General features: G+C 42.4%; 2 protein-coding genes across 2 annotated transcripts in view; one reads left to right on the forward strand and one right to left on the reverse strand.

Annotated features, from left to right (window-relative positions):
• LOC126058122 (olfactory receptor 2AK2-like) overlaps window positions 1–25,174 on the forward strand; it is a 324,114-nt gene that overhangs the window by 124,647 nt on the left and 174,293 nt on the right. The gene's annotated exons all lie outside the window — the stretch shown is intronic.
• LOC126058427 (translation initiation factor IF-2-like) overlaps window positions 13,383–25,174 on the reverse strand; it is a 106,181-nt gene continuing 94,389 nt past the window's right edge. Inside the window, exon 4 of the mRNA XM_049853490.1 lies at window positions 13,383–13,744. The gene's annotated coding sequence lies outside the window, so the exon portion shown is untranslated. The remainder of the gene's footprint in view (window positions 13,745–25,174) is intronic.

Raw genomic sequence — 25,174 nt, forward strand, 5'->3', positions numbered from 1 at the left:
TTTATTTCTTTGAACATAATAGAGTTATTTCAGTGTCTTTGTCTGATAGCTCCAATATCTAGTTTTTCTGTGGATCTCATTCTGTTATTTGTTGTTTCTCCAGGTTTCACTCTTTTCTTTCTTTTTTTAAAAAATTGTTGATTATATTAGAGAGCCGAGGCCAAGATGGCAGAGTAGTGAGACGCTGCCAGTGATCCCTCTTACAAAAAAGACCCGAAAAAACAAGTGAAGCGATTATATTTATGACAAGCTAGGAGCCCTGAACATCAAAGGCAAAGTTAGAAAATGGACTCAGCGGCAGGGGGAGGGAGAGACTATTCAGAAGTGGAGAGGAGTTACTGGACCTGAATAGCCAGGAACCCTCAGGCACCATTCCCTGGAGCGACTGCAGCAGGGCTGGCAGTAGCGCTCCAGAGGCGTTTAGCTCACGGAAAGACTGCAAGTTGCACAGACTACTCACACCTCCAGAACAAGAGAAGAACGGCACTCTCAGCAAAAGCTAATTACTTGTGTTTATTTTACCACGCCCCCAGCCTCCAAGCCGGCTTCAGTGGTTGTCAACTTCCCTGGGCCTGAGATAGGCCCTGGTACCACTCTGAGCCATTTTTCCATCCTTGAAGAAGGTATAAGTTCACAACTGGGGGAAAGATAATCTGCCAGCTCAATTAAGCTGGGGAGCTCAGGACAGAAGTAGCTCTTGTTCAGGCACAAATGGTCCATTGGCTTTGAATACCTTTCACCCCAGCATGGACCTGTGTGGGCCCATTTCAGGAGAATAGGCCCTTGTTGCCAGACTGCAACTGTTTCAGCTGGACGGTGGAAAGATGGGTGTCTGATGTTTGACACTGCTTTGCCTATTAAACAGGGTCTTCACCTACCCACATCAGGGGCCTAAGGACTGGTGGCCCCACCCACAATACCTAGCCACCTGTGACAGGGCTCCAAGGGTAAGTAGTACCGCCCAGAACTTACAACCAAAAGCATTGGGTGCCCATCGCCCTTCTGCAGAACCCACCCGCGTGCTCTACAGAACAGGGATGTGCTTTCCTCACAGACACTCAGAGCACAGCTGTCAGACCCCTGCCTTGATCAGAGCCTGACCCCCTACTGCAGCCAGATACTTCTGCCTACACCAATAACCCCTGCCCCTCTAAGACTGTAGGACAGAGCCTGTACCTTACACTTTATGATCAACTACCTGGGCACCTGAGTTGAATCCATACAAGAAAAGTAAATGAACTCCTAGGCTCATATGCCTGGTAACAGTGCTAGCCATCTGGTGATAGTACATTAGAGCTTCAAAGGTGAAAATAATCAACCTAGCGCACTCAAGCAGCTTATTTGGGTATACCAAAACTAAACAAAGCAAGAAGCTAGGATACAAAAAGCAAGCATAAAATAAACTAATACAATAACTTATAGATTGCTCAGAGACAACAGTCAATATCAAATCACATAAAGAGGCAGACACGGGGGCAGGACCAAGATGGCTGACTAGGTAGAAGATTCCGCTTATTCCTCTTGAAACAAAGACTCGAAAAAACAAGTGAATCAATTACATAAAGGACAATCTACAAACCCTGACCATCAAACACAGAACTAAGGAGTTGACCTGAGTGACAGGGGAGCAAAAAGCCACACTGCAGCAGGGACCGCTTCCGGAGCCAGTGTCCCACACCCCAGCCTTAAGCCCTCGCAGTTTCCTGGTGCCAGAGTGGTGGGGCAGATTGTGGCTTACTGAGACAGGGAAGCACGCATGTAGGCCTTACCTCAGGACCAACCTCAGAGGGGACCCAGGCAGCACACGCAGACTCCGCACAGACGCAGCTGACAGGGAAACGAAAAACCATGGGGAAGCAGTGACTGGTTTTGGAGCCTGGAGTGCAGCATCCCAGAAAGGAAACCTGGGTGCTGGGCTTTGGACTAAGTGTGGGGGAGCTGACTGCGGCTTCCTGAGACGGTATGAGCATGGATGCAGCCCTAACCCTCTGGGACAGTCTCAGCAGAGATCCAGCCAGCACACACAAGCTACACAATGCTCTGGAATCTCAGAAAAAACAGTCCTCACCAAAGAACATAAGTAACTTTCTATATTTTGCCAGGCTACTCTCTTCTATACATCTGATTGCACCCCTCACTGCCCCAGGCAGCTTCATTAACATTGGAATTCTCTGTGCCAGAGAGTGAAGTGCACTGCAGGATTTTTTTTCTTCTTTCTTTTCTAACCCATTCTCCTGGCCTGAGAAAAGCAGCATTTAACAATCAAAGAAAAAATCCTTCCCTGACTTCCCTAAACTGGAATAACAATACAGAATCAGCTCCATCCAGGCATTAAGAGACCCATAGTCTTTGGCTTTCACCCTACAGGTAACTAGGTGGCTATTATAATGCAAAGGCAATTCTGATAGAGATCTCACTATAACTGTTTTAGCTCAGCAGTGGAAAGGCAAGTTTTGAGGTCAGATACCACTCTACCTATTAAACAGAGCCCTCGCTGATCCGCACCAGCCAACTGAGGGCTGAGACTCCACCCACACCACCCAGCCACCTGCTAGAGGGGTCTGAGAATAGTGACGTCTACTCAAGCATTGGGTGCCTAAGATACAGCTGCAGAGCCCACCCACCAGAGCGCTCTAGAGAATAGAGCCACACTTACCTCACTGACACTTGGAGGAAGGCTGTCAGCATCCCGCTCTCCTCGAAATGTGACCCCATGCCACTAATAGAAACTGGTGCATACAACCATCACCACCACTCCTCTAAGATAATAGGTGAGAGCCTACACCATACACTAGGTGACCAGCTATCAGGACACCTGAGCTGATTCTATTCAAGAATAGTGAATGGACTCATACACTTAAATACCTGGTAACAGCTCAGGCAAGCTGGTAACAGGACGTAAGTGATTCAAAAGCTACAGCAATCACGATACCACAATCTAGTAGCCCATCTGGGTGTACTGTAACAAAACAAAACAAGAAGATAAGACTCAGTGAGCAAATATAAAAGAAAATATTACAATAGCTTATACATTGGTCAGAGACAGCAGTCAACATCAAATCACATGAAGAAGCAGACCATTATTGCTTCTACAAACCCCCAAATCAAAGAATCAAAATCATTCCCGGATGTAGATACATTCCTAGAATTGCCAAATGTAGAATATAAAAAAATTGTATACAGAATGCTTCAAGACATCAGGAATGACCTCACAAATGAAATAAGGCAATCTACAGAAAAAGCCAAGGAATACACGGATAAAGCAGTTGAAGAAATCCAAAAGACTATTCAAGAACATAGTGAAAAAATTAATAAACTGTAAGAATCCATAGAGAGATAGCATTCAGAAATCCAAAAGATTAACAATAAAGTCACACAGACAACTCAATAGGAAGTCAGAGGAGCAGACTCGAGGAACTGGAATGCAGAGTGGGGGAGCTGGAGGATAAGGCAATTGACACAAATATAGTTGAAGAAAAATCAAATAGAATTTAAAACTATGAAGAAACCCTAAGAATCATGGGGGACTCTATCAAGAATAATTTGCTAGTGATTGGACTTCCGGAAGAGGGAGGGATAACAGAAAATACAGAGAGAATAGTGGAAGATCTAATGGCAGAAAAATTCCCTGGCATCGTGAAAGATGAAAAGGTATCTACCCAAGATGCTCATCGAACCTCATACAAGATAGATCCCAAAAGAAAATCACCAAGACATATCATCAAACCTGCCAAAACCAAAGATAAAGAGAAAATTTTAAAAGCACCCAAGGATAAACGAAAAGTTACCTACAAAGGAAAATCAATAAGTTTGCATTAATCAGCAGAAACCATGCAGGCAAGAAGGCAATGGGATAACTATTATATATAGAGCACTCAAAGAGGAAAAACTGTCAGCCAGGAATCATATATCTAGCAAAACTTTAAAACATGAAGGTGAAATTAAGATATTTACTTTAGAGAATTTGCAAAAACCAAACCAAAACTGCAAGAATTACTAAAGGAAATTCTTTCATCAGAAAATCAGTATGAGATACCAACACAACACAAGGTCACAAAACAAAACATCCTGACATCAACTCAGATAGGGAAATCACAAAAACAAAATAAGATTAATTTAAAAAAATTGCTCAAAACAGGGAATCATTGATGTGATTATGTAAAAGATTACAATAGTCAAAAAAGAGGAACTAAATACAGGAGGCATACATCTTACATATGGAGAGGAAACCAAGGCGATACAGGGTTAAACAACTTAGGTTTTTACTTAGTCAAACTGGGGTAAATATTAAGGTAACCACAACAAGGTCTAACAATTCCATACTTCAAAATAAAAACCAAGATAAACATAATGCCTCACCAAAATAAATTCAACTACTATAAAAAGGAGGAACACACATTCTACAAAGAAAAACTCAGCACAAAAAAGTAAATGGAAAAATGAAATTGTCAAAAACAGGCATCAAAATGACAGCACTAAACTCATAAAAAACTACTTATCTATTATTACACTTAATGTAAATGGCCTAAATTCACCAATAGACAGAAAGTTGCAGACTGGATAAAAAAACACGATCAGTCTATAGGCTGCCTAAAAGAGACACGCCTTAGACTTAGAGACACAAATAAACTGAAAGGATGGATAAAAATATATCAAGCAAACAACAATCAAAAAAGAGCAGGAGAGGCAATATTAATTTCCAACAAAATAGGATTTAAAGTTAAATCCACCACAAAGGATAAAGAAGGACACTACATAATGATTAAAGGGACAATTGACCAGGAAGATATAACCATATTAAATATTTATGCACCCAAAGATAGGGCCGCAACATTCATAAAACAAATGTTAACAGAATTAACAACTGAGATAGACACCTCCACAATTATAGTAGGAGACTTCAACACAACACTCTTGGTGAAGGATAGGAAATGCTAAGAAGCCCAATAGAGACACGGAAGATCTAATTGCTATAATTAACCAACTTCGCTTCATAGACTTATACAGAACACTCCACCCAACAGCTGCAAACTATAATTTCTTTTCTGGTGCACATGAAACATTCTCTAGAATAGATCACATATTAGGTCATAAAACAAGCCTTTGCAGAACCCAAAACATTGAAATATTAAAAAACATATTCTCTGAATAAAAGACCATAAAAGTAAAAATCAGTAACAGAAAAACCAGGGAAAAGAAATCAAATGCTTGGAAACTGCACAATACCCTGCTCAAAAAAGACTGGGTTATGGAAGACCTTAAGGAGGGAGAAAAGAAATTCACAGAATTCAACGAGACTGAAAACACTTCCTATGAAAACCTTTGGGACATGGTGAAAGCAGTGCTCAGAGGTCAATTTATATCAACAAAGGCACACATATTAAAGAAGAGTCAAAATGAAAGAACTATCCCTACAACTTGAACAAACAGAAAGAGAGCAACAAAAGAAACTATCAGGCACAAGAAGAAAGCAAAAAATAAAAACTACAGCAAAATTAAATGAATTAGAGAATAGAAAAACAATTGAAAGAGTTAACAAGGCCAAAAACTGCTTCTCTGAAAAAATTAACAAAATTGATAAACCATTGGCCAGACTGACTAAAGAAATACAGGAAAAGAAACCAATAATCCAAATAAGAAATGGGATGGGCCATATCACAACAGATCCAACTGAAATTAAAACAATCATAACAGATTACTACAAAAAATTGTACTCTAACAAATTTGAAAACCTAGAAAAAATGGACGATTTCCTAGAAACACACTACCTAGCTAAACTAACACAAACTGAAGTAGAACAACTAAATAGACCCATAACAAAAAAAGAGATTGCAAAGGTAATCAAAACACTCCCAACAAAAAACAGCCCTGGCCCTGATGGCTTCACTGCAAAGTTCTACCAAACTTTCAGGGAAGACTTACCACTACTACTGAAGGTATTTCAAAGCATAGAAAAGGACGGAATACTACCTAACTCCTTCTATGAAGCCAGCATAACCCTGATATCAAAACCAGCTAAAGACAACACAAAAAAAGAAAATTACAGACCTATATCCCTATGAACATAGATGCAAAAATCCTCAACAAAATTCTAGCCAATAGAATTCAACAACATATCAAAAAAATAATCCACCATCACCAAGTAGGATTTTATACCAGGTATGCAAGGTTGGTTCAATATTAGAAAAACAATTAATGTAAACCACCACAGAAAAAAAAGACAAGAACCACATAATTTTATCAATTGATACAGAAAAGGCATTTGACAAAGTCCAACACCCACTCATGATAAAAACTCTCAGCAAAAGAGGAACAGAAGGAAAATTCCTCAACATAATAAAGGGTATTGATACAAAGCCAATACCCATCATCATCCTAGATGGAGAGAGCCTGAAAGCATTTCCCTTGAGAATGGGAAACAGACAAGGATTGCCTTTATCACCGTTCTTATTCGACATTGTGCTAGAGCTCCTAGCCAGAGCAACTGGGCTAGACAAAGAAATAAAGGGCATACAGATTGGTAAGGAAGAAATAAAATTATGTCTATTTTCCAACGACATTATCTTATACACAGAAAACCCTGAGGAATCCTCAAGAACACTATTAAAACTAATAGAAGGGTTCAGCAAAGTTTCAGATTACAATATAAACATACAAAATCAGTTGGATTCCTCTATATCAACAAAAAGAACATTGAAGAGGAAATCACCAAATGAATATCATTCACAGCAGCCCCCAAGAAGATAAAATACTTAGGAATAAACCTTACCAAAAATGTAAAAGAGCTATACCAAGAAAACTACAAGGTACTACTGAAAAAAAACAAAAGGGACCTACGTAATTGGAAAAACATACCTTGCTCATGGATAGGAAGACAACATTGTAAAATTGTCCGTTCTACTAAAAGCCATCTATGGATATAATGCTCTTCCGATCCAAATTCCAATGACTTTTTTAAAAAAGATGGAGAAACAAATCACCAACTTCATATGGAAGGGAAAGAAGTCGCGGATAAGCAAAGCACTACTAAAAAAGAACAAAGTGGGAGGACTCACTATGCCTGATAGTAGAACCAATTATACTGCCACAGTAGTCAAAACAGCCTGGTACTGGTACAACAACAGATACATAAACCAATGGAACAGAACTGAGAATCCAGATATAAATCCATCCACATATGAGCAGCTGGTATTTGACAAAGGCCCAGTGTCAGTTAATTGGGGAGAATATAGTCTTTTTAACAAAAGGTGCTGGCGTAACTGTATATCCAACTGCAAAAAATGAAACAGGACCCATACCACACACCATGCACAAAAACTAACTCCAAATGGATCAAAGACCTAAACATAAAATCTAAAACGATAAAGATCATGGAAGAAAAAATAGGGACAACATTAGGAGACCTAATACATGGCATAAACAGAATACAAAACATTACTAGAAATGACGAAGTGAAACCAGATAACTGGGAGCACCTAAAAATCAAACATACTCATCTAAAGACTTCACCAAAAGAGTAAAAAGACTACCAACAGACTGGGAAAAAGTTTTCAGCTAAGACATCTCCACCCAGCGCCTGATCTCTAAAATCTACATGACTCTGCTAAAACTCAACCACAAAAAGACAAACAACCCAGTTAAAAAATGGGCAAAGGATATGAACAGGCACATCACTAAAGAAGACATTCAGGCAGCTAACAGATACATGAGGAAATACTCTCGATCATTAGCCATTACAGAAATGCAAATCAAAACTACGATGAGATTCCATCTCACTCCAACAAGGCTGGCATTAATCCAATAAACACAAATTAATAAAAGTTGGAGAGGCTGTGGAGAGACTGGAACACTTATACACTGCTGGTGGGAATGTAAAATGGTATACAACCACTTTGGAAATCAATTTGGCGCTTCCTTAAAAAGCTAGAAATAGAACTACCATACAACCCAGCAATCCCACTCCTCGGAATATATCCTAGAGAAATAAGAGCCTTTACACAAAGAGATATATGCACATCTATGTTTATTGCAGCACTGTTTACAATAGCAAAAAGATGGAAGCAACCATGGTGCCCATCAATGGATGAATGGATAAATAAATTATGGTATATTTACACAATGGAATACTACACATCAATAAAGAACAGTGATGAATCTGTGAAACACTTCATAATATGGAGAAACCTGGAAGGCATTATGCTGAGTGAAATTAGTTGCAAAAGGTCAAATATTGTATAAGACCACTATTATAAGATTTTGAGAAATAATTTAAACTGAGAAGAACATATTCCTTTGTTGTTACGAGAGAGGGGAGGGAGGGAGGGTAGGAGAGGGGTATTTACTAAAGAGACAAGAACTACTTTGGGTGAATGGAAGAACAACACTCAACACAGTGGAGGTCAGCACAACTGGACTAAGCCAAAGCAAAGAAGTTTCCTGAATAAACTGAATGCTTCGAAGGTCAGCAAAGCAGGGGCAGGGGTTTGGGGACCATGGTGTCAGGGGACATCTAAGTCAACTGCCATAATAAAATCTATTAAGAAAACATTCTGCATCCCACTTTGAAGAGTGGCATCTGGGGTCTTAAATGCTAGCAAGCAGCCATCTCAGATGCATCAATGATTCTCAACCCACCTGGATCAAGGGAGAATGCAGAACACCAAGAACATAAGATAATAACGAGCCCAAGAGACAGAAAGGACTACATGAACTAGAGACTACATCATCCTGAGAACAGAAGAACTAGATAGTGCCGGGCCACAACCAATGACTGCCCTGACAGGGAACATAACAGAGATCCCTTGAGGGAGCAGGAGAACAGTGGGATGCAGACCCCAAATTCTCATAAAAAGACCAGACTTAATGGTCTGACTGAGACTGGAAGGACCCCAGTGATCATGGCTCCCACACCTTCCGTTTACCGACTGCGGGAACCATCCCCAAAGCCAGTTCATCAGACATGGATCGGACTAGACAATGGGTTGGAGAGGAATGCTGGTGAGGCGTGAGCTACTTGGTTTGGGTGGACACTTGAGACAATGTTGGCATCTCCTGCCCGGAAGGGAGATGGGTGGGTAGAGGGGCTTAGAACCTGACAAAATGGTCACGAAAAGAAAGACTGGAAGGAGGGAGTGGGCTGTCCCATTGGGGGGAAAGTAATTGGGAATATGTAACAAGTTGTGCATAAGTTTTTATGTGAGAGACTGGCTTGATTTGTAAGCTTTCACTTAAAACACAATAAAAATTATTAAAATAATAAAAAAAAGAAGCTGACCCATGATTGCTTCAACAAGCTCTCAGAACAAAGACTCAAGAAATCTTCTGGATGAAGGTGTTATCTTGGAATTACTAGATGCAGAATACAAAAGATTAATGTACAGAACTCTTAAAGACATCAGGAAGGAAATAAGGCTAAATGCAGAACAAGCCAAGGAACACAAAGATAAATCAGCTGAAAAAATTAAAAAGGTTACTCAAGAACATAATTAAAAATTTAATAAGCTGCAAGAAACCATACAGAGACTGCAATCAGAAATTCAGAAGATTAACAATAAAATTACAGAGTTAGAAAACTCAATAGAAAGTAAGAAGAGCACAATTGAAGAACTGGAAGGCAGAATTACTGAGATTGAAGATCAAACTCTTGGGACTAATATATTTGAAGAGAAAGCAGATAAAGGAATTTTAAATGAAGAAATCCAAAGAATCATGTGGGACTTTATCAAGAGAAATAACTATGAGTGATTTCAGTACCAGAACAGAGAGGGCTAACAGAAAATACAGAGGGAACTGTTGAAGATTTGTTGGCAGAAACCTTCCATGATATCATGAAAGATGCTCATCGAATTCCACATAAGGTAGATTTCAAAAGTAAGTGACCGAGACACATAATAATCAAACTTGCCAAAATCAAATATAAAAAGAATTTTAAGAGAGGCTAGGGATAAAGGAAGTCACCAACAAAGGAGAGTAAATCATAAAAAACTTGGACTACTCAGCAGAAATCATGGAGGCAAGAAGGAAATGGGATGACTTTAACAAAATATTGAAGGAAAAAAATTCCCAGCCAGGAATCAAACCATAACCCTGGCCCTCTGGCCTTCTGGCCCTCTGGCCTTAGCCCTCTAACTCTAGCCCCTAAGCCATGAGCCCCAAAGCCCCTAAGACCCTAAGCCCTTAGGTCCTGACCCCCAAGGCCCTAAACTCTAACCCTAACCCCAATACCCTAAACCCTACAACCTAAACACCTACACCCCAAAACACTACACCCCAAAACGCTACACACTAAACCCTATACTCTAAGCTCCAAACCCTAAACCCAAACCTCCATTCCCAAAGCCCAAACCCTAAACCTAACCGTAAATCTTAAACCCTAACACCTAACCCTAACCCCTAACGACCCTAACCCTAACCCTCGAACCATAACCCTCTAACGCTAACATGAAACCCTAATCCGAAACCCTAACCCTATAACTCTAACCCTCTAACCCTAGCCCTAAACCTCCAAATCCAACCCCAAACCCTAAACCTCAAATCCCTAGCCCTAAACCTAAGAATGAGCCTAAGCCTAACCCTATCACTTAACTCTAAACCCTAAACCATAACACTTAAAACCCTAACATGCAAAACCCTAACACCCTTAGCCCTAACACATTTAACCCTAACACCCTAAACGCCAAAACACTAAACACTAACACCCTGAACCCCAACCCCTAAACCCTAAACTTAAACGCTAAACCATCTAACCCTCTAACCCTAATACCCTAACCCTAAACCCTAACACCAGCCCCCAGCCCTAACGCTCACTCTAAGCCTTAAACCCTAAACCTTAAGCCCTAAACCCTAGGCTCTAAGCCCTAAGCCCTAAACCCTAAGTCCTAAAACCCTAAACTCTAAGCCCTAAGCCTAACCCTCTAACCCTAAACCCTAAAACCTTACCCCAAACGCATCCCAAACCCCTAAACCTGAACCCCTAAGCCCTAGCCCTAACCCCTAACCCTAAACCTCTAAACCATACCCCTAATCCTCTAACCCTAAACCTCTAACCCTAACCCTCTAACCCTAACCACAACACCAACCCCAACCTCTGAACCCTGAAACCCTAACCCCCTAACCCCAAGCCTCTGAACCCTAAGCCTAAACCCTCTAACCCTAAACCCTAACCTTCACACCCTCACCTTCTCACTCCCTCACTCTATAATCTTCTCAACCTCTAACCCCTCACCCTCTAACCCCACCCCAACTCCCTCAATCTCTAACCCCCAACCCTCTAAACCCCAACCTTCTAACCCCAAACCACATATCCCAAACAAACCCAACACCAACCCCAACCCTAAACCTAAACCCTGACCCCTAAAACCTAACCCAAACCCTAATGACTAAACCCCAAAACCCTAAACCCCCAAAACTGTAAACCCCAAACTGCAACCCCTAACACCTAACCTGTAAATCCAAACTCTAACCTCAAACCCTAAACCTAACCCTAACACCTAACCCCAACCGAAAAACCCTAACCCAAACCCTAACAACCCTAACCCTAACATCCCTAACCCCAAAACCCTAACCCCAACCCCTAACCCCAAACCCTAACAACCAGAACTCTAACAACCCCAACCCTAACATCCCGAACCTCAAACCCTAACCCTTTTTGTTAGCAGCCGTAGCACTTAACCACTAGCTACCAGGGTTTCCATGAGCAGTCACAGGAATAGACATATGCACACCCGTGTTCACTGCGACATTATTCACAGTAGCAAAAAGATGGAAACAACCTAAGTGCTCGTCCACAGAGGAATGGATAAACAAACTACGGTACATACACACAGTGGAACACTACACGACAATGAAGACCAATGATGAATCTCCGAAACATCTCACACCATGGATGAATCTGGAGCCCATCATGCTGACTAAGTCAATCACAAAATGACATATACACTAAGAGACCACTATCATAAAAACTCATGAAAACATTTACACACAGAAACAATCCTTGATGTTCACCAGGCAGACGGAGAGTGGGTAGAGAAAAGCTAACTAAACAATACCAAAAAAAACAAACCCACCGCCGTCGAGTCGATTCCAGCTCTTAGAGACCCTATAGGACAGATTAGAACTGCCCCATAGAGTTTCCAAGGAGCGCCTGGTGGATTCGAACTGCAGACCTTTGGTTAGCACTGGTGGGTCTTAACCACTATGCCATCAGGGTTTCCAACCAAACGACAGATATGTGGTAACTCTGGTGAAGGAACAGACGGTACACAAGACTGGGAATCAACCTCAGCCTCACTCTAACCCTAACCATAACCCTAAACCACTTGTGCCCTAGCCTAGTAACCCCAGCCCTAACCCCAACCCTCAGCCACCTAAAACCTATACCCCTAAACCTAACTCCCAAACCTCTAACCCCCCAACCTGAACCCCTAACACCAAACCCTAACCCCTAACCCTCTAACCCTTCTGCATCTCTGGGCCTCTCGACTCTCCGTCTATTTTCTCCCTCCAAATCCTACTAACACTCAGTGGAATTTTGAAGTTTGAGCTGTGCTTTGCTTCTTGTTGTCTCCACCGGTCCCATCAAGGCACTGCATCATTTATTTGCTCTGCTTCACTACTGAGTTCCAAAACCATGGCTTAGAATCACCTGACACTGAACCTCAGCGATTCGGCGCAAGGCCGCGAGAGGGCGTGCGCACCGCCGGTTCTGTTCTGCCCACCAGACCCTCGGAGCATGGGAATCTCCTGGACCTAAGACGGGACGAACTGGGTACCGCTCCAGTGGCGACAGCAGAAGCTTTTCTTCCCGAGGGACCCAACGCCCCAGGGCGCTCTCTCAATACTCCCATTAATGCTATGATTATCCTAACCCACTCCTTCTGAGACCTAGTGGGTCTTCGACCAGGCCCAGCCTTCACGACCCGCACCCCACTGCCGTGGTCACGTAGAGGAACCTGCAGGGCCGCGCCCTCCCCGCCCAAGCTCTGCCCCTCCACACCCTGATGCCCTGCAGGCCTCTCCTGGGTCCCCGCCCAGGGGAGAGTTGTCGCCCCGCACGGGGCGGGGGGGCCACGAGGAAACATTCGGAAACCACCCTCCAGGCACGAAGCCGACTGCCCGTATTGAGACCGTGTGAGCAGGGCTGCCCCGCCGACTGGAGCCTGCAGGGCATCACTCACGTTTGTCAGCTTCTCACCGCCCTCTGGGCTCAGGGTCCCAGAGCAGCCAATCCCCCCCGGGGGGGGGGGGGCGGTCCGTCCGCAGGGGCTGGAAGATCGGGTTGGTGCCCATGGCCGGAGCGCTTAAAACCCTTACAAGCCCTCATAAACCGTCAGCTCCAGACCTTCAAATGTCAGCCCGAGAGACACCTAATATCCAACCTAAAAAAAAAAACCACACCTGTTGCCATCGAGTCAATTCTGACTCATAGCGACGCTATAGGACAGAGTAGAACTGCCCCACAGAGTTTCCAAGGAGTGCCTGGTGGATTCAAACTGCCAACCTTTTGGCTAGCAGCCTTAGCACTTAACCACTACGCCACCAGGGTAACCCACTGAACCCACTGCCACCAGGGTAGAGGCTCCAAATCCCACCAGTTTGAGGAACCCTCAAATCCCCTCAGCACCAGAGACCGCGTCCACAGCTACCGCTACACAGCGCCGCACAAACGTTTAAGTTAACAAACAACATGGTTCCTCAGGACCCCTTCCTGGTACCCCCACCCCCGCCACCCAGCGGGGAGCGGGACCTGGCATCCACACTGTTAACACACACTGAATCGCTGCTGCTTCCACAAGGAGTAGGATCCCCGCGCTGGTCCACAGATTCCCAGGACCCCTTCCTTTCCAGGTGGGGCCGGGGCCGCGCCGACGCCCCAGCCCCGAGAGTAGACCAGCCCGGCGCGGGCGTGGGGTGCCTCAGCCTCCCAGGCACAGCGCCCAAAACAGTTAGGGGCAGCTGGGCCTTGGGCGGGGGATCGCTCTCTCCCCGCCCCTGGCACCCTACGGAGTCTGGTGGGGGTGGGACGACGAACGGGGGCGAGTGCCCCGTCCTCAGTCTGGAGTCTTACCCCCCCGGGCGAACTCTGGGCCTTGGTTTCCCCCCTGGCACAGGGAGCAGGTGGGGGGTAGGGGGGGCAGGAGCCCATCACCCAGCTTGGCCCGCAAACCCGCCCCGGGCAGAGTAGGGACCTGGGCGCAGCCCTGGACACGGCCTTTCTCCCCAAGCCCTTCAAGCCCCCAGGCCCGAGGGCCCTCCGCAGCTGGATCCCGAGGCTGGACCCCCCCCCCCCGCCGCAAGTCCATGGGGATGAAATTTCCCGGACCAGCTGCGTCTCCCGGGCCAGAGGCTCCCTCTCGCAGCCCCTAGAGTGGCTGCGTCCGCCCGGCCCCGCACCGCATCCGCCCCAGGGGATCACTCGGGACAGGGTACACCGGAGGGGGCGATGCCAGCTGCTAACCCAACCTCCGGACTCCCCAACCTCTGGAGACCACGAACTGCTGGGACTGGGAACCGCCCTCCTGGCGGCTTCCCTCCACACCTTCGAGGGGCCGGGCTTCTTCAGTCTGGGAGCAGGTCCCTCCACCCAGCTGCCGGAGTTTCCTACCTTTCAGAAACCACGGCACGGAAAGCAGCACGAACACCGTCCGCTGTAAGGCGCGCCATCCGGCCCGGGCCCCTCACCACCCGTCCCGGCGCTTCCGGGAGTAACTGGCTGGAGGGCGAGGAACATGGCTGCCGGCCCCGCCCAGCGGCCCGGGTGTGGGGGGCGGGCGTGGGGGGGTTGGGCCTCCAGAGGGGAGGGTGGGGTCTAGAAGCAAGGACAACGCCAAGGTGTGCGGGGTGAGGAGACGGGAGACGTCAGGAGAGGGCCCTCTCCGGCGCAGAGTTAAGTATTGGAGGTGCAACGGTTAAGTGCTTGGCTAACTGAAAGGTGGGCCGTTGGAACCCACCAGCTCAGGGGTTGAAAAGATCTGGAGATGGGCTCCCGTAAAGATTCTAACCAAACAAAATCCGAACCAGTTGCTATTGAATCAATTCCGACTCATAGTGACCCTATAGGGCAGAGTAAAACTGCCCCATAGGGTTTCTAAGACTATAAGTCTTTACAGAAGCAGACTGCCATGTCTTTCTGCAAATAACCAACTGGTAGATTCGAACTGGCCATCCTTTGGTTAGCAGCTGAGCTCTTAACCACAGTGCCACCAGGGTTGCGCCATAAAAAGCTGCAACCTAGGAAACCTTGTGAAGCAGTTCTAAGTTGTCATACAGGGTTGATATGAGTCAGAATCTCTTGATGGCACACAACCATGATTGTACTAAGAAAAATTCCTCCAGGGCATCTGTCTACCTGACCCCTGAAGCACACATGCATGCATGCTATCAAAGCAGTGCGGCCAAAGACAGGAAATTGGAATAGAGACATTATAGAGTGGACAGTGAAAAGTGATTTCTGAGGGGCATGCAGCTCAAGCAGAGGAGGTAGCATACAACTAAATGCCCTTCTACTTCTGTTGTTCAATGGTCTTGAGAAAGAATGTGTCCCAGGAATTAACTGTAGCCCAGGAGAACTTGAAGACAGCAAATACAGAGGACCGGTCAGGATGCTTCTGCAGTGGTCAGGGTGAGCAGTGATGGTGGTAGTGCAGGTGGGAACAGTGGGCAGGCTTGAGGTGTACTTTGGAGCTTGAGCTGCCAAGAATTGCTGGTGGATCAGATGTATGTGATGATGGGAATGGAGAATCAAAGGTGACTTCTAGAATTCAGGCTACCATGAGAGCATGGTCACCAGAGCCATCCTCTACCACGTGGAAAACCATGGAGGAACAAACTTGAGAAAATGACCAAAAGATTTTTTTCTGGACATGTTAGATTTGGATGTCTGAGTTCGTCCAAGTGTGGAGAACAGTTCCCAGCTGTGGATACCACTCTGAGGTAGAGTAGTTTTCCAGGTTCCAAGAATTTGGAGATCATCAGCCTATAGCTGATTTGAAAGCCACTGGTGGTGCAGTGGTTATGCATTTGGCTGTTACCAAAAGGTCTGCAGTTTGAATCTACCAGTTGCTCCTTGGAAACCCTGTGGGGAAGCTCTACTCTGTCCTGTAGGGTCCCTATGAGTGAGAATCCACTTGATAGCGACTTTTTTTTGTTTTGTTTTGTTTTAATACTAATCTCAGAAAAGTTGTGTGTCAGGGTTGTATTTTTTCACAATACTTATTCAAGCAGTTCGAAAATACCAGCCACTCCTTGGAAACCCTATGGGTCAATTCTACTCTGTCCTTTAGGGTCGCTATGAGATAGAATTGACCCAACAGCAATGGACTTAGAACTTGGACTTAGAGGAGCCCTTTCTTTGTCAAAGCTGAAAGTTTTACTTCATACTTTTTAAAAACTGCCATGTCTCATGCTACGTGGCTACACTTACAGGAGCATTTTTGATGCTAACTTGACTTGTCCTTGGTGAAGGGCTCTGTATTCATTTTCTAGGGCTGCCACAGTAAATTACCAAAAACTCAGTGTCTTTAAAAAAACATATAATCCATACAGTCCAAGAAGCTGGACTCTATGAAGAAGAAGGGGCACCAGGATTGGAGGAAGACTCATTAACAGCCTAGACATGCAGATGACACAACCTTGCTTACCGAAAGTGAAGAGGACTTGAAGCACTTACTGATGAGGATCAAAGACTTCAGCCTTCAGTATGGATTACACTTCAACATAAAGAAAACAAAAATCCTCACAACTGGAACAATAAAAAAATCACAATAAACAGAGAAAATACTGAAGTCGTCAAGGATTTCATTTTACTTGGATCCACCATCAACACCCATGGAAGCAGACTTCGAGAAATCAAATGACATATTTTATTGGGCAAATCTGCTACAAAAGACCTCTTTAAAGTGTTAAAAATTGAAGATGTCACTTTGAGGACTAAGGTGTGCCTGAACCAAGCCATGATATTTTCAGTCGCCTCATATGCAGCTGAAGCTAGACAATGAATAAGGAAGACAAAAGAACTGAAACTTGAATTATGTTGTTGGTGAAGAATAATGAATACACCATGGACTGCTAGAAGAATGAACACACCTGTCTTGGAAGAAGTACAGCCAGAATGCTCCTTAGAAAGGTGGGTGGCAAGACTTGGTCTCACGTACTCTGGACATATTATCAGGAGGAATCAGTCACTGGAAAAAGACATCGTGCTTGGTAAAGTAGAGGGTCAGTGAAAAAGACAAAGATCCTCAATGAGACAGATTGAGACGGTGGCTGCAACAGTGGGCTCAGACATAGCAATGAGAAAGGCCCAGGGCTGGGCACTGTTCCGTTCTGTTGTACACAGGGTCGCTATGAGTTGGAACTGACCAACAGCACCTAACAACAACATCATAAACTCACTGGATCTCCTGGGGATAGAATGTCATATTCACTGTGGAATAGATAGAGTTTCTTTGTTTGTTTGTTTACCATATTTACTAATACTATGATTTACATTTGATAACTTCCACATTCTGTTGGATCGCTTTTCTTTGGAATGGACACAAACGTGCATCTCCTGCAGCCTGTTGGCCAGGTAGCTAGCTTCCAAATTTCTTTGCATGGTGGAGTGAGCATCTGCAGTGCTGCATCTGTTTGTTGAACCAACTCAGTGGGTATTCTGTCAGTTCCTGGAGCCTTGTTTTTCGCCAGTGCCTTCAGTGTAGCTTGGACTTCTTGCTTCACTACTACCAGTTCTTGATCATATGCCACCTCATGAAACGACTGAAAGTCGAGCATTTCTTTTGGTACTGTGACTCTGTGTATTCTTTCCATCTTTTGTGTGTGTGCTTTAAGTGAAACTTTACAAATCAAGTCAGTCTCTCATACAAAAATTAGTATACAGCTTGCTATGTACTCCTAGTTCCTCTCCCGCCAATGAGACAGCAGACTCCTTCTCTCAACCCTGTATTCCCCGTGTCCATTCAGCCACTTTCTGTCCCCCTCTGCCTTCTCATCTCCCCTCCAAACGGGAGCTGCCCACAGTCTCATGTGTCCACTTGAGACAAGAAGGTCACTCCTCACCACTATCATTTTCTATCCTATAATCCAGTCCAATCCCTGTCTGAAGAGTTGGCTTTGGGAATGATTCCAGTCTTGGGCCATTTAGTTCTTCCGGTCTCAGGGTGATGTAGTCTTGGATTTACGTGGCCATTTCTGTCTTTCGGACTCATAATTACCTTGTATCTTTGGTGTTCTTCATTCTCCTTTGCTCCAGGTGGGTTGAGACCAATGGATACATCTTAGATGGCTGCTTGATAGTGTTTTTAAGACTGCAGACACCACTCACCAAAGTGGGATGCAGAATGTTTTCTTAATAGATTTTATTATGCCAATTGACCTAGATGTCTCCTGAAAACATGGTCCCCCAACTGCTGCCCCTGCTACTCTGGCCTTTGGAACATTTGGTTTATTCAGAAAACTGCTTTTGATTTAGTCCAGTTATGCTGACCTCTCCTTTATTGTATGTTGTCTTTCCCTTCACCTAAAATAGTTCTTGTCTACTATCTAATTTGCGAATATCCTTCTCCCTCCCTTCCTCCCCATCCTCATAACCATCAAAGAATATTTTCTTCTCTGTTTAAACTATTTCTTGAGTTCTTATATTAGTGGTTTCATACAATATTCGTCCTTTTGCAACTGACTAATTTCACTCAGCATAATGCCCTCCAGATTCCTCCAAGCTATGAAATATTTCACGGATTCATCATTGTTCTTGATCTGTGTGAAGTATTCCATCGTGTGAATGCACCACAATTTATTTATCCATTCATCTGTTGATGGGCACCTTGGTTACTTCCATCTTTCTGCTATTGTAAACAGTGCTGCAATGAACATGGTTGTGCATATATCTGTTCATATACAGGCTCTTATTTCTCTAAGATATAATCCAAGGAGTGGGATTGCCATATCCTATGGTAGTTCTGTTTGTACCTTTTTAAGGAAGTGCCAGATTGATTTCTGAAATGGCTGCACCATTTTAAATTCCCACCAGCGGTGAGTAAGTGTTCCAGTCTCTCTACAACCTCTCCAACATTTATTATTTTGTGATTTGGGATTAATGGCAGCCTTGCTGGCGTGAGATGGTATCTCATTGTAGTTTTGATTTACATTTCTCCAGTGGCTAATGATTGTGAGCATTTCCTCATGTATCTGTTACCTGCCTGAATGTCTTCTTCGTTGAAGTGCCTGTTCCTATCCTTTGCCCATTTTTTGAAATGGGTTATTTGTCTTTTTGTTGTTGAGTTTTTGCAATATCATGTAGATTTTAGAGATCAGAGGCTGATCGGAAATGTTATAGCTAAAAACTGTTTCCCAGTCTGTAGGTAGTCAGTTTACTCTTCTGGTGAAGACTTTGGATGAGCGTAAGTGATTTTTAGGAGTTTTCTAATTTCTCTTTGGGTGCTTGTACAGTGTTAGCAATGTTTTTTGTACTGTTTCTGCTATGTATTAGGGCTCCTAGTGTTGTCCCTGTTTTTTCTTCCATGATTTTTATCATTTTAGATTTCATATTTAGGTCTTTGATCCATTTTCAGTTAGTTTTTGTGCATGGTGTGAGGTATGGATCTTGTTTCATTTTTTTGTGGAGGGATTTACAGTTATACCAGCACCATTTGTTAAAGAGGCTATCTTTCCCCCATTTAACTGACTTTGAGCCTTTATCAAATATCAGCTAATAAGTGAATGGATTTATGTCTGGATTCTCAATTCTGTTCCATTGGTCTATGTGCTGCTGTACAGGTACCAGGCTGTTTTCACTACTCTGGCGGTATAATAAGCTCTAAAATCAGGTAACGTGATGCCTCCCACTTTGTTCTTCTTTTTCAGTAATACTTTATTTATCTGGGGCCTCTTTCCCTTCCATATGAAGTTGGTGATTTGTTTCTCCATCACCTTAAAAAATGTCCTTGGAATTTGGATTGGAATCGCAGCATATCTATAGATTGCTCTCAGTAGAAGAGACATTTTTACAATGTTCAGTGTTCCTATCTATGATCAAGGTATGCCTGTCCACTTACGTAAGTCTCTTTTGGTTTCTTGTAGTAGTATCTTGTAGTTTCGTTTCTATACATCTTTTATGTCTCTGGTTACAATTATTCCTAGTATTTTATCTTCTTGGGGGCTACAGTAAATGGCATTGATTTGGTGATTTCCTCTTTGATGATCTTTTTGTCGGTGTAGAGGAATCCAACTGATTTTTGTATGTTTATCTTGTATCCTGATACTCTGCTGAACTCTTCTATTAGTTTCAGTAGTTTTCTTGAGGATTCTTTAGCGTTTTGTCTGTATAAGATCATGTCATCTGCAAATAGAGATACTTTTATTTCTTCTTTACCAATCTGGATGCCCTTTATTTCTTTATCTGGCCTAATTGCTCTGGCTAGGACCTCCAGCACACTGTTGAATAAGAGTCCTGATGAAGGGCATCCTTGTCTGGTTCCCGATCTCAAGGGAATGATTTCAGACTCTCTCCATTGAGGGTGATGTTGGCTGTTGGCTTTATATAAATGCCCTTTATTGTGTTGAGGAATTTTCCTTCTATTCCTATTTTCTGAGAGTTTTTATCATGAATGGGTGTTGGACTTTGTCAAATGCCTTTTCTGCATCAATTGATAAGATCATGTGGTTCTTGTCCTTTGTTTTACCTATACGGTGGATTACTTTGATTGTTCTTCTAATGTTGAACCATCCCTGCATACCTAGTATGAATCCCACGTGGTCATGGTGAATTATTTTTTTGATATGTTATTGAATTCTATTGGGTAGAATTTTGTTGAGGATTTTTGCATCTAAGGTCATGAGGAATATAGGTCTGTAATTTTTTGTGTTTGTGGTGTCTTTACCTGGTTTTGGTATCAGGGATATGCTGGCTTCACAGAATGAGTTTGGGAGTATTCCATCTTTTTCAATGCTCTAAAATACCTTTACTAGTAGTAATGTTAACTCTTCCCTGAAAGTTTGGTAGAACTCACCAGGGAACCTGTCAGGGCCAGGGCTTTTTTGTTGTTGTTGTTGTTGGGAGATTTTTAATTTTTTTAATTACCTTTTTCAACCTCTCCTTCTGTTATGGGTTTATTTAATTGTTCTACCTCTGTTTCTGTTAGTTGAGGTAGGCAATGTGTTTGTAGAAATTTATCCATTTCTTCTAGGTTTTCAAAGCTATTAGAGTATGATTTTTCATACTAATCTGATATGATTCTTTTAAATTCAGGTGGGTCTGTTGTGATGTTGGGTAATTTGCTTCTTCTCCTGTTTTTCTTTTGTCAGTTTGGCCACTGTTGTAGCAATTTTGTTAATTTTTTCAAAGAACCAGCTTTTGGTCTTGTTAACTCTTTCAATTCTTTTTTCTGTTCTCTATTATATTTAATTCTGCTCTACTTTTTATTATTTAATTTCTTCTGATGCCTGAGGGTTTCTTTTGTTGCTCTCTTTCTATTTGTTTAAGTTGTAGGGATAATTCTTTGATTTTGGCCCTTTCTTCTTTTTGGATGTGTGCATGTGTTGCTATAAATTGACCTCTGGGCACTGCTTTACCTGTGTCTCAAAGGTTCTGGTACAAAGTGTTTTCATTCTCATTGGATACTTTGAATTTCTTTATTCCATCCTTAATTTCTTCTGTAACCCAGTCGTTTCTGAGCAAGGTATTGCTCAGTTTCTGAGTGTTTGATTACTTTTCTCTGCTTTTTTTGTGTTTTTTATTTCTACTTTTATACCTTCATGGTCAGAGAAGATGCTTTGCAATATTTTGATGTTTTGGATTCTGTTAAGGTGTGCTTTATGGCCTAATATGTGGTCTCTCCCAGAGAATGTTCCATATGCATTGGAAAAGAAAGTATACAAGTAAAGTAGTTTTCCCTAAATGTGCAGCTAAATTATATATATATATATATATATAATCTTTTAAAATACATACCCTGTAAACCAAACCCATTGTCATAGAGTTCATTCCAACTCACAGCTACCCTATATTATCTCTCAACTATTTGGAACTGGTGAATCTAAAGGATGGTACACTTTTTAATGACATAGAACAGAAAGAGAGAGAGAAAGGAAAGAAGTAAAGGAAGGGAGGGAGGGAGGAAGAGAAAGAGAGAGGGAGGAAGGACGGAAGGAAGGTAGGAAGAAAGAAAAGAAAGTTATTAAAATAGAAATTCTCTGTATATAATAGAGGATCAACAATATATATATAAAAGAATTTTTTTTCCCAGATGAAACTGTTTTAGTGTTAAAAATTTATTCATTTTAGCAAATTCTTGTGTTTATATTTCGTCATATGTCCTGCTCTAACATATTCTCATTCAAAGGTGAGTTATTCTAAAACAAGTGAATGATAGAAGAAGACATATACACTATCACAGAAAAATTGTTTCTCAGAGCCTCCTAACGAACTCCAATTAAAGTATTGCTCCCAATTCAAAAGTATCTGTTCTTAGGAGATTTTGCTTACAAAGAAACACCCATGTTGTCTCCTTAGAAAGTCAGGGTGTACATATTATGTAAAGGAATATCCTCCAATGGCTTCCAAGTTTGAAATAAATTACATATCATCATGACGTGTATTGCCTTGCGTTGTTGTTGTTGTTAGTTCCCTCAAGTCAGTTCCAAGTCACAGTGGCACTATGTACAACAGAATGAAACACTGCCAGGTCCTGTGTCTTCTTAGGTCTTCCTTACTCATTGTCCAGCTTTCACGTGCATATGAGGCAATTGAAAACACCGTGGCTTGGATCAGGGACACTTTAGTCTTCAAGGTGACATCTTTGCTTTTTAATGCTTTAAAAATTTCTTTTGCAGCAGATTTTCCCAATGCAATGCATCATTTGATTTCTTGACTGATGTTTCCATGGGTGTTGATTGTGGATCCAAGTAAAATGAAATCCCTGACAATTTCAATCTTTTCTCCATTTATCATGATGTTGCTTATTGCTCCACTGATGAGGATTTTTGTTTTCTTTATGTTGAGGTGTAATTCATACCTAAGTCTTTATAGTCTTTGGTCTTTATCAGTAAGTGCTTCAAGTCCTGTTTACGTTCAGCAAGCAAGGCTGTGCCATCTGCATATCACAGGATGTTAATGAGTCTTCTTCCAATCATGATGCTCTGTTCTTCATACAGTTCAGTTTGTTGGACTATGTGGACTGCATACAGATTGAATAATTATAGTGAAAGGATGATGCACACCTTTCCTGACTTTAAACCATGCAGTAGTAGCCCATTGTTCTGTTTGAATGACTGCCTCTTCATCTATGCAGAGGTTCCCCATGAGCACAATTAAGTGTTCTGGAATTCCCATTTTTTGTGATGTTATCCATAATTTGTTATGATTCACAGAGTCAAATTCCTTTGCATAGTCGATAGAACACAGGTAAACATCTTTCAGATATTCTCTGCTTTCAGCCAGATCCATCTGACATCAACAATGACATACCTGTTCCCACATCCTCTCGAATCCGGCTTGAATTTCTGACAGTTTCTGTCAATGTACTGCTGCAGCCACTGTTGAATGATCTTCAGCAAAAATTCGCTTGCATGTGATATTGACGATAATTTCTACATTTGGTTCCTTTGGAATAGGCATACGTATGGATCTCTTCCAGTCAGTTGGCCAGGTAGCTGTATTCCAAATTTCTTGGCATAGAAATATGAGCACTTCCAGTATTGCATTTGTTTGCTGAAACATCTCTATTAGTATTCCATCAATTCCTGGAGCCTTGTTTTTCTCTAATGCCTTCAGTACTGCTTGGACCTCTTCCTTCAGTACCATTGCTTCCTGATCATATGCTGCCTCCCAAAATGGTTGAATATCTACCAATTCTTTTTAGTGTAGTGACTCAGTGTATTCCTTCCATCTTCTTTTGCTACATTCTGAGTTGTTCAATATTTTCTCTGTAGAATCCTTCACTATTGCAACTTGAGGCTTGAATTTTTTCTTCGGCTCTTTCAGCTTGAGAAATGCTGAGGGTGTTCTTCCCTTTCGATTTCTAACTCCAGATCTTTGTATATGTCATTATAATACTTTGCTTTGTCTTCCATAGCTGCTCTTTGAAATCTTCTGTTTAACTCTTTTACTTCATCATTTCTTCTGTTCTTTTTAGCTACTAGATGTTCAAGAGCACATTTCAGAGTCTCTTATGACATCCATTTTCATCTTTTCTTTCTTCCCCTTTTAATGACCTCTTGTTTTCTTTGTATGTCTGATGTCCTTGATGTCACTCCACTACTCATCTGGTCTTTGGTCATTAGTGTTCAACATGTCAAATCTATTCTTGAGATGGTCTGTAAATTCAGGTGGGATAGACTCAAGGTCATACTTTGGCTCTCATACACTTGTTCTAATTTTCTTCGGCTTCAACTGGAACTTGCATATGAGTAGTTGACTGTTCTGTTGTTGGTCCCGACCATGTTCTGACTGATGGTATTAAGCTTTTCCATCATCTCTTTCCACACATGTAGTCAGTTTGATTCCTGTGTATTCCATCCGGTGAGGCCCACACTTATAAAAAAAAAAAAAAAATACTTGCTGTTTATGTTGTGGAAAAAAGTTATTTGCAATGAAGAAGTCGTTTGTCTTGCAAAATTCTATCATGTGATCTCTGGTATCATTTCTCTCACCAAGGCCGTATTTTCAACTACTGATCCTTCTTTGTTTCCAACTTCTCATTCCAATAACCAGTAGTTATGCATGCATCCTGATTGCACATTGCATAAATTTCAGACTGTAGAAGTTGGTAAAAATCTTCAATTTCTTCATCTTTGTCCTTAGTGGTTGGTGTGTAAATTTAAATAGATTGTATTAACTGGTACTCCTTGTATGTGTATGAATATTACGCTATCACTGGCAGTGTTGTACTTCTGGATAGATCTTGAAATGCTCTTTTTAGTGATTAGTGCACAGCTATATTCATTGCAGCACTGTTTACAAAAGCAAAAAGATGGAAACAACCAAGATGCCCGTCAACACATGAGTGGACAGATTATGGTATATTCACATAATGGAATATTACACAGTGATAAAGAACAATGATGAATCCATGAAACATCTCATAACATGGAGGAATCTGGAAGGCTTTATACTGAGGGAAATTAGTCACAGAAGGACAAATATTGTATGAGACCATTTTTATAAGAACTCAAGAAAAGATTT

Source organism: Elephas maximus, chromosome 14 (assembly GCF_024166365.1).
Source record: "Elephas maximus indicus isolate mEleMax1 chromosome 14, mEleMax1 primary haplotype, whole genome shotgun sequence".
Lineage (NCBI taxonomy): Eukaryota > Metazoa > Chordata > Mammalia > Proboscidea > Elephantidae > Elephas > Elephas maximus.